The 13,391-nt window shown below is 41.3% G+C and overlaps 1 non-coding gene across 1 annotated transcript; it reads right to left on the bottom strand.

The window, feature by feature from the left end:
* Window positions 1-6,967: 6,967 nt before the first annotated feature.
* Window positions 6,968-7,039, bottom strand: trnah-gug (transfer RNA histidin (anticodon GUG)). Its single transcript has one exon. It is a non-coding gene; the product is annotated as a tRNA-His (tRNA).
* Between the last annotated feature and the right edge of the window lie 6,352 nt (window positions 7,040-13,391).

Genomic DNA, 13,391 nt, shown 5'->3' with positions numbered 1-13,391 from the left:
TTGCTTTTCATTCCACCTTTTCATCGTCAGCAACCGTGGCTACGTTACACTCGGTCCCTTCTTCCCAGTCGTTTATGTAGATTTAAAACTGAGATCAGAAGAAACTTCTTTTCTCAGTTCGTTTTAAATCTATGGAATTCTCTCTCCCAGAGAGCCATGGAGGCTGGGTCAATAAATATATGAAATCGGAGTTAGACACATTTTTGAATGATCAGGGAGTAAAGGGTTATGGGGAGCGGGCAGGGAATTAGAGCTGAGTCCTTGATTAGATTATCCACGATCTTATTCAGTGGAGCAGAAGGCTCGAGGGTGCATAATACTCCTGCCCCTTATTCTTATGTTCTTATATACTTAAGAAAGTTCTGATCGTATCTGTGCCAACCAACAGTTCAGGTAATGCTGTCCAAACCTGAACTAATTGGAGAATAATTCAATACTCTTCTCATCTCATCTCCGGTTTATTTGTCAACTAAATTGCTAATTTAAAGCTGAGATTGATAGATTTTTGCTGGATACTGGTAGGAATTGATTTGGAGTCAAAGCAGATGGATGAAGTGAAGATAATTTCAAAACTTATCTCACTGAACGACTCGAGGGTTCAACGACCCCTGCTTTTACTTTCCATGAATCGGCTGAGCACCTCTTGTAAATGTAGGAGCGCTTCCTGGAAATGTAAAATATAAATACAGAAACTTCCTTTCCAATGATTATAACATTTTAACAAGTTATCGTAATAGACACCATCTGCTAATACTTGAGCTCAAACTGATGCCGACATTCGCAAATTTGATTTTCAATCCAAAACGTATTACTCACTCAGTCATCCTGACGATTGAAGCAAAAATTGCAATTTTCGACAATTCAGCAAATTCATTCCACACCATTACCAATCCATTGATAATGCCAGTAATTGCAAAGCTGCTGTAGAATAAAAGTAACATCATTTACTTTTCAGTTTCCTGACTCTCATTCTCCCCATCACTATGGTCGTCCAATCACTCTGGTCATCCATTCCCCACCAGGACGGCTTGAGGCTCCTCCACTTCTTTATTGAAAGGACGCTCAACCAATTTCCATCCATCATCAATTCATCCGCCTGGTGGAACTTATTTAAACTGGCATTGGACAACTTCTTCTGTGATTCCACACATTTATTCCAAATTAAATTTGTTGCGATGGTAACCCGCATGCGGCCTAGTTATGCCTCTATATCAATGGTATAAGTGCAACATTCTTTGTTCTAGTTCTACTCAGGTCCCATCCATCACCTCGTTTTCTGGAACATTGATGATTTTATTTGTGCCATTTCCAGCTTTCGCAGTGAAAAATACGTTTAGTCAACTTTGCTTTAAATTTCCACCCTTCCCTGCCCTTCACATTGCCCATCTCCGACTCTTCCCTTCCCCTCCTCATTTCGCTACGTCCATTGCTGGGGAGAGTCGGCCGACCAGTATCTACTATAACCCCACTGATTCCCACAGCTACCTTAATTACACTTTTTCCCACTCGCTTTCTATAAGTACTCTATTCCATTCTCCCAGTTTCTCCATCTCCATCGTATGTGTCCTGACGATGGCAAAGTCAATAAAAGTGCTACCGATATGAGGCCAAATGATTCTCCAGCAAGAAAAACCCTCAACCCGAGTGCACATGACCCTCGACCTTGTCCGGCACATTTCCCGCACTTCTGCTCTCATCCCTTCTCCTCCCTCGCAGAACCACAATAAGTTCCACTTGTGCTTAACATTCACCCCACTAACCGCCACATTTAACGTATCATCCTCCCCCATTGCTGACACATCCATCGTGGTTCCACCATTAAACACATCTTACTCTCCCCTCTCTTTTCAACAGTCCAAAGGGACCAGTCTATCCGGCACGCCCTGGTCCACTATCCAATCACCACCAACAAAGCTTTTCTTCCCACAGCACCTTCCCGTGCAAGCGCAGAAGAAGCAACACCTGGCGATTTCCTCCTCCCTTCACACAGTTCAGGCCAGTATAGGTGAAACAACGTACTTGTACTTCTTTCAACATAGTGTACTGTATCGACTGAAATCTCCTCTGCATTGGGGCGACCAGGCACATACTAGGTGAGCACTTTACCAAGCAGCTCATTCAGTCCGCAACGAAAACCCCAAACTTTCGGTCGCCTGTCCCGTCCTCCTACACTGTTCCGATGAAGCTCAACGTAAGATCGAGGAACAGCAGCTCATCTTTCCATTCGGCACTTTACAGCCTTCCGGGCTCAAAGTTGAATTCAACAATTTCAGATTCTAACCACTGCTCCCATTTTCTCGGAAAGTAGCTGTTAGTAATGCTCTTGCTATTAACGCTTACCCTTTCTCTAAACGCATATTTGTTTCTTGCAGTGTCCCATTATCATGCACTATCGCTTTGTCATGAAATCTTTCCTGCTTTCCACCATGTTACAGGCCTTCCTTTTTGTTCTTTCCTCCCCTCCACCTCTCCCTGCTTAAGTACCTGCTTAAAACCTGTTACGCCTTCAACTTCTGACAGTTTTGATGAAATATCATCGGCTTGAAACATTATCTCTGTTTCTCGCTTCACTAATGCTGCTTGTCCTGCTGAATATGTTCAGCAATTTCGGTTGCATTTCCAATTCCCAGCATCCATAGTAAGTTGCTTCAGAAAAAAATAACATCAGTGCTGTGGATGAGAGGGTTCGTTATCAAGTGGTGATGTCGCCGTCCTGTAAACCGGAAAATGTGGGTTCAACTCCTGTCCGCGCTTTCATACAAGTGCCCTGAGGATGTCCTGTTGTTCCGAACAGCCCATAATTATCTCAAATGTTAATAGTTTAGCAAGTCCACTGACCCGAGATTTTGAAGAGCCATTGAATGTTTCTGAGTCCGTTAATGTTCCCAATCGTTTGCTCAATGTTTTAATCTGAAGTCACGTGCAGAACATTATTATCCGTTTCCCACAGGACTAAACGAACCACACGAAGGTAGAGGATGAGTATCCGAGAGTGACAGAAATGAAGGAGACTTTTTGTCCCATCATGACTCAGCCGGCTTTGTGAAAATGCTATAAAATTAGACCCACTCCCTAGACTTTCAACATAGTCCTGCAATTCATTCCTATCAAATGTTATCCAATTAACGTTTGATGGCAAGCATTTCAAGAAAATGTGATCATTCGCTACAATGTACATTCCTTGAAGGAATAATAACACAAAACTAAAAATGTTCCAATCGTGGCTATCAAGAGAAATTAAAGATCGTATTATTTCAATGGAGAGATTAATAATATTGCCAAAAAGAGTAGTAAGCCTGAACATAAGGGGCTTTTTATAATTTAAAAAGCTGTGTGCTTTCAGTCTCGGATCACGCTGTGTCTGTTTAAAAGGGATCTGTTGTAAGTCCTGGGCCATTCTGTGTCTGTTAAAAAGAGATGTGCTGTCAGTCCCGGATCATGCTGTGTCTGTTTAAAAGGGTTGTGCTCTCAGTCCCGGATCATTCTGTGTCTGTCGAAATGGGATGTGCTATCTGTCCTGGATCTTTCTTTGCCTTTTTAAAATGGATATTTTCTCTGTCCCGGGTCATTCTGTGCCTGTGTAGAAGGGAAGTGCTCTCAATCCGGGATCATTTTGTGTGTGTGTAAAAGGGATATTCTCTGTCCCGGATCATTCTGTGCCTGTTTTAATGGGATGTGCTGTCTATCCTGGATCTTTCTTTGCCTGTTTAAAAGGGATATATTCTCTGTCCCGGATCATTCTGTGTATGCGTAAAATGAATGTGCCCTCTGTCCCTAATCATTCTGTGTGTGTGTAAAAGGGAAATGCTCTCAGTCCTGGATCATTCTATATGTGTGTAAAATGGATGTTCTCTCAGTCCGGGATCATTCTGTGTGTGTGTAAAAGGGATATTCTCTCAGTCCCGGATCATTCTGTGTGTGTGTAAAAGGGATATTCTCTCAGTCCGGGATCATTCTGTGTGTGTGTAAAAGGGATATTCTCTCAGTCCCGGATCATTCTGTGTGTGTGTAAAATGGATATTCTCTCAGTCCGGGATCATTCTGTGTGTGTGTAAAATGGATATTCTCTCAGTCCTGGATCATTCTATGTGTGTGTAAAATGGATATTCTCTCAGTCCCGGATCATTCTGTGTGTGTGTAAAAGGGATATTCTCTCAGTCCCGGATCATTCTATGTGTGTGTAAAAAGGATATTCTCTCAGACCCGGATCATTCTGTGTGTGTGTAAAAGGGATATTCTCTCAGTCCCGGATCATTCTATGTGTGTGTAAAAAGGATATTCTCTCAGACCCGGATCATTCTATGTGTGTGTAAAAGGGATATTCTCTCAGACCCGGATCATTCTATGTGTGTGTAAAAAGGATATTCTCTCAGACCCGGATCATTCTATGTTTGTGTAAAAAGGATATTCTCTCAGACCCGGATCATTCTATATGTGTGTAAAAAGGATATTCTCTCAGACCCGGATCATTCTGTGTGTGTGTAAAATGGATATTCTCTCAGTCCTGGATCATTCTATGTTTGTGTAAAAAGGATATTCTCTCAGACCCGGATCATTCTGTGTGTGTGTAAAATGGATATTCTCTCTGTCCCGGATCATTCTATGTGTGTGTAAAAGGGATATTATCTCAGTCCTGGATCATTCTGTGTGTGTGTAAAAGGGATAATCTCTCAGTCCGGCATCATTCTCTGTGTGTGTAAAAGGGATATTCTCTCAGTCCTGGATCATTCTATGTATGTGTAAAAGGGATATTCTCTCAGTCCGGTATCATTCTATGTGTGTGTAAAAGGGATATTCTCTCAGTCCGGTATCATTCTATGTGTGTGTAAAAGGGATATTATTTCAGTCCTGGATCATTCTGTGTGTTTGTAAAAGGGATAATCTCTCAGTCCGGCATCAATCTCTGTGTGTGTAAAAGGGATATTCTCTCAGTCCTGGATCATTCTGTGTGTGTAAAAGGGATATTCTCTCAGTCCTGGATCATTCTATGTGTGTGTAAAAGGGATATTCTCTCAGTCCCGGATCATTCTATGTGTGTGTAAAAGGGATATTCTCTCAGCCCCGGAACATTCTGTGTGTGTGTAAAAGGGATATTCTCTCAGCCCCGGAACATTCTATGTGTGTGTAAAAGGGATATTCTCTCAGTCCGGCATCATTCTCTGTGTGTGTAAAAGGGATATTCTCTCAGTCCTGGATCATTCTGTGTGTGTAAAAGGGATATTCTCTCAGTCCCGGATCATTCTGTGTGTGTGTAAAAGGGATGTTCTCTCAGTCCCGGATCATTCTGTGTGTGTATAAAAGGGATATTGTCTCAGTCCGGGATCATTATGTGTGTGTGTAGAATGGGTATGCTCTCAGTCCGGGATCATTCTATGTTTGTGTCTGTTTCAATGGAGCGCGATTACAGTTGTGATTACCGAATATTTAATGTGATGTAATCGAAAGCACATGTTGTTTACCTGCGTATGTGCGGACCCACTTTGCAATGCTTCTGTTCAGTAATTCAATATATGTTTATCTTTACGTGAAACATTTTTTTATCATAATAGTGGCTCTGAAAAAGTTCACAATTCTCTTTACACCAATGCATATTATCGAATCATTGCATTTCATAGAATAGAAGGAGGCCATTCCGGCCCATCGTTTCCACGTTTGCCGAACAAGAGCTAACGAGCCTCATCCGACTTTCCAGCTCTTGTTCCGAAATCTTGTAGCTAACGACACTTTAAGGGCAAATCCAAGTACTTTTTTGAAACGTGGGCAGGGAATCTGCCTCGACTATCCTTTCAGCGGTGTGCTACTGAACCCTTTGTGTGAAAAATAATCCCCACAAATCACCTCTAAGCCTCCTATCAATTACAATAAATCCATGCCTCCTCTTTGTTGAATGCACTGCTAATGGAAATAGGTCCGCCCTTAAACCTCTACCTAGTCCACTTACAATTGTATATGCATGAATATCGTCTCTCCTCAGCCTCCTCTTTTCCACAGACAACTAACACAGCCTATCTAATCTTTCCTCGCAGCTCAAGTTCTCTGGTCCAGGCATCATTCTCGTAAATCTCCTCTGTATTCTCTCCAATGCAATTACATCTTTCCTGTAATGTGCTGAAACAGGACTCTAGTGGTGGCCTAACTAGTGTTGTATGTAGTTCAAGCATAACCCCCCTGCTCTTGAATACTATGCATCCACTGGTAAAAGCAAGTATTACATATGCCTTATCAACCACGTTCTCGACCAGGCCTGCAACGTTCATGGACCTGTGGACCTGCACTCCAAGGTCCATTTGTTCCACTACACATCTTAGTTTTCTACAATTTATTGTGTATTCTCTTGCCTTATTTTCCCATTAAAGTATATATGAGTAATTTGAGACATGTCATGAGCTGAGTGTAGCAAGCTAGGGAAAAAAGGTGAATTTGTATAAGATTTTTCAGTGATTGACAAAAGAACCACATGCATCAAATATTTAACACACTACCAACGAGGATGGGACCGGACCCACGTGTGCAGAATACAATGGATTCATTTTCCATCGCGTTATCAAGTCGCTCACCTAGTGTCGCAACACGATCAGCCAACCTGTTAATTATTTTTGCATCCAAACAGAATTCACCTGTGACAACGTGACTTCGCCGCTGGTCCTGCCAGTACACCCAAATCGACAATATTGAAAATGTACAATCAGCTTCTGTAAGCAAAGGGCCTTCCGTTAGTTCAAGTGAGCGACTTTCTGAAATGGTCGGTTTTGAGACAGATTCAGAACGGAAAAAAATATGTTTCGCCCGGTGAGTTAATGTGAGTTGATTGTGGAAGGTAGAAAAAGCTGGGAGAAGAGATGGGTTTGAAGGAGTAAATATGTTTCCAACGCTAAAAACGTAATATCTGTTTCATTTAGTAAGGATAGATGTTTGGCTGTGTTCTATCAGCAGGTGCTGTAGTGAATAAAATAAATAAAGCGAGATGTGCCATGACTCGGATTCGAACCGAGGTTGCTGCGGCCACAACACAGAGTACTAACCACTATACGATCACGGCGCCACACATCAGCTACAACGGTTTTCTGTTGACTGCAGCAAAGTTACACACGGCGCTGGTCAGAAAATATATAGTTTTTTGATGAGGCCAAATTCGACCCCGTCCGAAATTATAGCAGCAGTGGTATGCGACCAAGGCCACGCACTGAATAGGGCCTTAATCCAGAATGGGAACTAGTGCAACCCCAGTTACGTTAAAAACGATTGCAGCTCTTTCCCATGGCAAGAAACTCACCCTTTGTGAATCATGAAGATAGTAAGTGCCAGCCCCGCTGTGAGTCAAACCGAGAATCTTTTGTTTACCAGATAGGCGCTTTGACTCGTTGAGCCACAGAGTCAAACCACGCCTTTGGTCTAGCGCCTCCAATCACTCATATCTATCAGCCACCTGTCACTTCCATTTAGAGTTTGAGTCCATTTTGTATTTAAGCATCTCTCTTGTCTATTCCGCCATGTGTGCCAATGCTGCCTGTATCTCTCGCTGCATTTATCTCGATGTCAATTTGTGCGTTGATTCTGAATGGATACCTATGTTTGTCTCTAACGTGAAATAAATGAAGGACGCAGACAATTCCTCCTCTGACACCAGGGAACTAAGGAGCCAACATTTATAACAAGATATTCTTTATTGTGATCCAGAAAATACAATATTCCAACTTGAACGATTTAGATTCAGTTCTGTGCGAACGAGATTATGACGCCAACGTGTTTCCAATAAGGCATCTTTTAATTCGATGTCCGAAGCAGTCCCATTTCACAACAACGAGATTCATAACAATAAACATGGAAGCATGCAGTGAAACTATATTTGCAGAAAGAGTTGTGAGACTGCAGAATGCACTGGCTCAGAGCAGCAGACTTAAAACAAGGTTTAAAAACATGCAGCGTGTGGGATGAAGGGGCGAGAGAGGCAAGAGAACCACAGGAAAGTCGGGGGAGTTCTTCTCTGACGACAGCATCATTGCGAGTGGCATGGTTATTTTGCTGTTAAATATGAATAAAATGCAACGTGTATTTGCAGCTGGTTCTGTTTCTGTCCTGTTACGGTCATATGAAAATAGAAACAGGAGGTGGCTATTCAACCTCTCAAGCTTGCTCCGACATTTAATTAGATCAGGGATGGTCTGTGCGATGATTCCATACACCTTTATAACCTTGTCGAACAACAATCTATCAATCACTAGTTTGAAATTGTCAATTGACCCCCAGCATCAACGATTATTAGGGGAGGAAGTTCCTAGATTTCCCTAACTTCTGTGAGCAAATCGATTCCTTTCATCATCCTTGGACAGGTTTTTATTTAATTTAACGTGTAGCTCCCATTGAATTGGACATTCCCACTACGGAAAATATTTCTCTCTATCTTTCACCTATTTGTTTGCAACTCTGACTGAACTCCACACCCCAGAACATTACCTGTTCCCCTGATGCTGTCCCTCGAATTTGTATGTTGAGATCATGCCACTTTCTCTGATGATTCTCTGCGCCCTATCTCGACAATTGGATTAGTTGTCGATCATTGGCAGCAGGCGGCAGAAGTGAGCGGGATATGGAACCTGACAGAGAATGCTGCTTCACATGGTTGCCTTATATCCCGCGGGAGCTGGCGGGGATTGGAAAACCTTCATGTGTCACAAAGTTAGAATTAAGGAAGCGATGTCTCAAAGTGCCACTATGTAGAACTTGTGCCTCAACGTGTGGGGGTATTTGAGACACAACAGGATTGTATCCGTCTGACTCCAGATTATAAGACTGCGTGATCGTATCACACCTGTATCGCGGCGGCTTTTAAAGAAGATGTCCTTCCGAATAAATCAAAACTCTTCACAGTAAACAGTCATTTTTTCACGTTTAGAAAACGGGTTTCTCGGACCAATGTGCCTGGTTCTCTCATTAATGCGTTGCTAAAAACACAGAGGTTAAATGTTGCAGAGATACCTTCAAAACATATCAAATCTTACATTCACTAACATGAAGCACAAAGTCAGTAATTCAGAAACGTATACTCTATTCGGCTCTGTGTCGCAATCTGTAGCACATTAGATTTCTTGCTAAACTTCAAACAATCATTCAAAGGTTGTGGGTTCGCGTTCGACCCGTGTTGTTACTTAATCATGTTTCGGTGAGGAACCTTTGCAGCACACCTACAACTCATTCATTGTTGTGGGTCATTGAATTGGAATTGCCGGAATAGCGCAGTTGGCAGCGCGTTTTGCTAAAGACGTAAAGTTTGCGGGCTTCGGAAGTTTTTAGTTATTTTGTGTCTCTTTCATTGGTCCGATTCTCGAAACAGTGCGGCCGGAAAGAAGACATATGAGGTTTTGCTCCACATGTTCACTTCCGGTGTCCTAAACACCAAACCCTGCCTAAAATTTGAGCCGATAACCTTTGAATGTGTCTATATAATAGAATTATATAAATGGTCAATGCAATACCCATTGCGCCACAAAGCCGCTCCCAAGCCCTAACACCTCAACGGTTTTAATTTGTTTCTTGCAGCACAATTGCCAACATCTGCCTAATTGTTCAAATCAAAAAAACGCCGAAAAACCTATAAATGGCAGTGGTAGTCTGAGGAGTCGGGTTGCTCACAGCGAGCGGGGCGGTTTTTCCGCTCCCGTCAAACTTCATTTCCCACTTCTAAGTGATCGCTTGCAAAAGGGTTTCGGAGATTTAAATATCAGTTCTGAGGAAACAAAAGGTTTTGGGAGAGACCTGGAATATTGATGTACTTCAAGAAGGCATGCTGGGACGGCTGACCTATTCCAAAGTTATTCTGCAGATTGCCTGGAAGTTTCAGAAAAGGAGGCCTCGAGAAAATGTCGATTACCATCACCTTCTCAAGGACAATGAGAGATGGGCAATAAGTGCTGACCTTGCCAGCGATACCCACATCCCAGGAATGAATTAAAAAATCAATTTTGCGACGAACGACGCCGATTTCAAAAATAGTTTTTTTTGTGAAGAGTTTGTCTCATTCGATACCTTACTAAATTTTCCAGCAATTTTTATTTTTTTCGTTTTAACATTGCAACTCTGAGTTCGTTTAAAAACACCAATATAAAGCAAACTATGACAGCGATGGGTTTCTAACACAGACCCTCTCGGGAACTGGAACATAAATCCAGCGCATTCGACTGCTCAGCCACGCGGCAATGCCAAAGTCAATTCATATGATGCTGGTGATAGATAATTGAAAACTTGCTCTCCCGTTGCTTCATTTGAGTCCAGGCCTTTGCATTGAGAAAGAAGGAAATAAAAGAGCTTCCTGAGCTGTGTTCACGGGTCAAGGTGGCTGACAGGTTAAGGTGATGTGCCGCTAATCGACTGTGTGTGGCTTCCAATTATATCGTTTTTGCATTGAATAATATTGTTATTTGCTTTTTGCTACTCATTCAAGATTCCTCCGTCTGAGTTCCATCCTTGCCGAAGCCGCAGTGGGAGAGTTTTATTTTGCTCCCTTAATCTATTTGTGCAAAACAGCAAAGTCCGAATTCCATCCACAAATTTTAATTCCACGGGGTGATTGGAATTGTAAGACATGAACTACGTGAAGTAGAAATCAAAGTGGAAGTGAGGTCCTGGGAAAATCAATATTTCTCCACCGATGATGCCTGAGCTGCTGAATGTTGCCAGCACTTTCCGTTCATAATTTTGTGCTTTCATTATAGCAGTTTACCAGAGAACTCAAAACTTGCCGCAAGGGCGCAAGTCCTAGCTGAAGGTTTCTGTGCTCTTCTCAAACACAAGTTCTAAATTAACGTTCCTACACACCAGCTGTAAAGTCAGCCATTTCTCCCTGCATTATCCTTCTCCCAGACATTCAAAATAGACTTTGCTCACGGTATCGTGGAGTCTCATAATTTCCTATTGTGGATTCTGAGAGCAAGGGGATCTCAGAGGATCTTTGGCAATTGAAGGGTTTCTGAAATTGTGTCATGTGATTATGACGGTTCTCAGTAGATATCAGAGATAACTGACTCTCAAAATATTTTGGAGAAATTAAGGGACCTCAGAGAATATCAGAGCGGGTAATCCACACTTAGTAGGTATCAGAGATAGTAAGGGAAGCTCAGGATGTATTAATGACGCTAAGGAGGTATTGGAGTGAGTAAGGCTAGCTCGGGATCTAGCAGAGAGCGTATGTGAAACATTTGATGCTTCAGAAAGTCTAATGTAACTTGTGTAGTTATCTTCTGAACATCACATTTTATAAATATAAGCATGGTTAATTAAAGCAAACGTTGAAATCGAATGTCACAGATAGTTTGCCGTCTCCCACTTCGGGGATATGAGATGGTCGATTCAGGCCAGACTGAACATTTGAAGCGCTCAAAAATACATTGATAACTAACACAGATCCTCCAGCCCAATGCATTAAATAACAATATAGATACCGTTAATTACATTCGAATAATCAGAGACGCAAAAACCGTTGCATTTAACACAATAACAACTCACAAAAAGATGTGAATCTAAATTGGAGACACTCAAGTGTAATTAAAAAAATCACAGGTAATTGATTGTTGTAACAGAATTTTAATTGAGTTTTTTTTTTAACCATGCTGTAAATATGAAAGTTTATGTGAACTTTCTTCAAAAGCCGCTGTAGATTTCTGTGGAATGATTTAACTCCTATCCGATAATTTATGATGTTGATTACTGCAACATTTGAGACCAATGGATTGATTCTTAACAGAATGATCTTAAATAAAGTCGCTTCCAAAGCTATGCAAAGTTGGCTAAAGTTGATAGGTAAAATAGATTAAAGTGTAAGAATGTTGATGAGCAATGGCGGATATTTAAGTTGATATTTCCTAACTCTCCACAACAATATATTCCAGTCAGAAGGAAAGACATTAAGAGAAGGGAGAAGCAACCGTGGCAAATTAACGAAGTAAAGGATGGTATCAAATTTAAAACAATGGCATACAATGTAGGCAAGGTTAGTGGAAGGCCAGATTATTTAAAAATAACAGCAAAGGACGACTGAAAAAGTAATAGAGTGAACATGGATTATGAGAGTAAAGAAACAAGAAATATATAAACAGATATTAAGAGATTCTACAGTTATATAAAAATGAAGAGAATTGCGCAAGAGGTTGAGACCAGGAAATAAATAATGGGGAGCAGGAAAATGGGAGAGACTTTGAACACATATTTTGTACCGGTATTCACGGTAGAAGACACTAAGAATATCCCAATAATAGATAATTAAGGGCCTATATTGAGGAGTAAATTAATACAATCACTATCACTGAAGAAAATGAGTTCAGTAAAATAATGGAACTAAAGCCAGCCACGTCTATTGGAGCTGATTGTCTGCAGCCTCGGGTCTTAAAAGAAGATGCTGCAGAGATATTGTTTGCAATCTACCAAAATTCACTGGCGTCTGGAGAGATCCCAGCTGATTGGAAACCTGAAAATGTTTATTCCCCATATAAAAAAGAAGGGAGGCAAACAGCAGGAAACTATAGACCAGTTAACCTAATATCTGTCGTTGGAAAATTGAGGAATTCATTATAAAGGAAGCAGTACCAGCACAGTTGCAAATTAATATTGCAGTCAAACAGAGTCAGCCTAGTTTTATGAATGGGAAATCATGTTTGACAAATTTTCCTAAGTTATCTGCGGATGTAACGAGCAGGTTGATTAAGGGGAACCAGTGGTTGAGGTATATTTGGATTTACAGAAGGCATTCAATAAGATGCCAAGTAAAATGGTACTGCGAAAGATAATAGCTCAGGTGTTGGAGGTAACATATTAGCATGGATAGAAGATTGGCTAAATAACAGAAACAGAGAGTGACTATAAATGAGTCATTATCCGCTTGCAAACAGTGACTCGTGAGGTGCCACAGGGATCAGTGCTGGGGCCTCAACTATTTACAATCTAAATCAATGACTTGGATGAAGGGACCGAGTGTAATTTAGCGAAGTTTGCTGATGAAGCACAGATGGGTTGGAAAGCAAGTTCTGAAAATTAAACAAGAAATTTGCAAAGGCTTATACATAGGCGAAGTAAACATTTGGCAGAAGCAATAAAATGCGTGAAATTGTGAAGTTATCCATTTGTCAGAAAACATAACAAAGCAAATTATTACTTAAATGGAGAGAGATTACAAAATGCTGCAGTACATAAGGACCTTACGGTCCCTGTGCATGAAACAGAACAAAACAGTATGCACAAGAGCAAGTAATCAGGAATGCTATCCTTTATTGTAAGGGGGATGGAGTATAAAAGCAGAGAAGTCCTGTTACAACTGTACAGGGTAGTGGTGAGACCGCACATAGCATAGTACTGCTTACAGTTGTGTTCACCTTATTAAAACATTTCATAGAAGGAGCACTTGG

Source organism: Pristiophorus japonicus, unplaced genomic scaffold, assembly GCF_044704955.1.
Source record: "Pristiophorus japonicus isolate sPriJap1 unplaced genomic scaffold, sPriJap1.hap1 HAP1_SCAFFOLD_107, whole genome shotgun sequence".
NCBI lineage: Eukaryota > Metazoa > Chordata > Chondrichthyes > Pristiophoridae > Pristiophorus > Pristiophorus japonicus.
The sequence above is the reverse complement of the archived record's forward strand: the minus strand, read 5'-3'. Positions and strand labels throughout refer to the sequence as shown.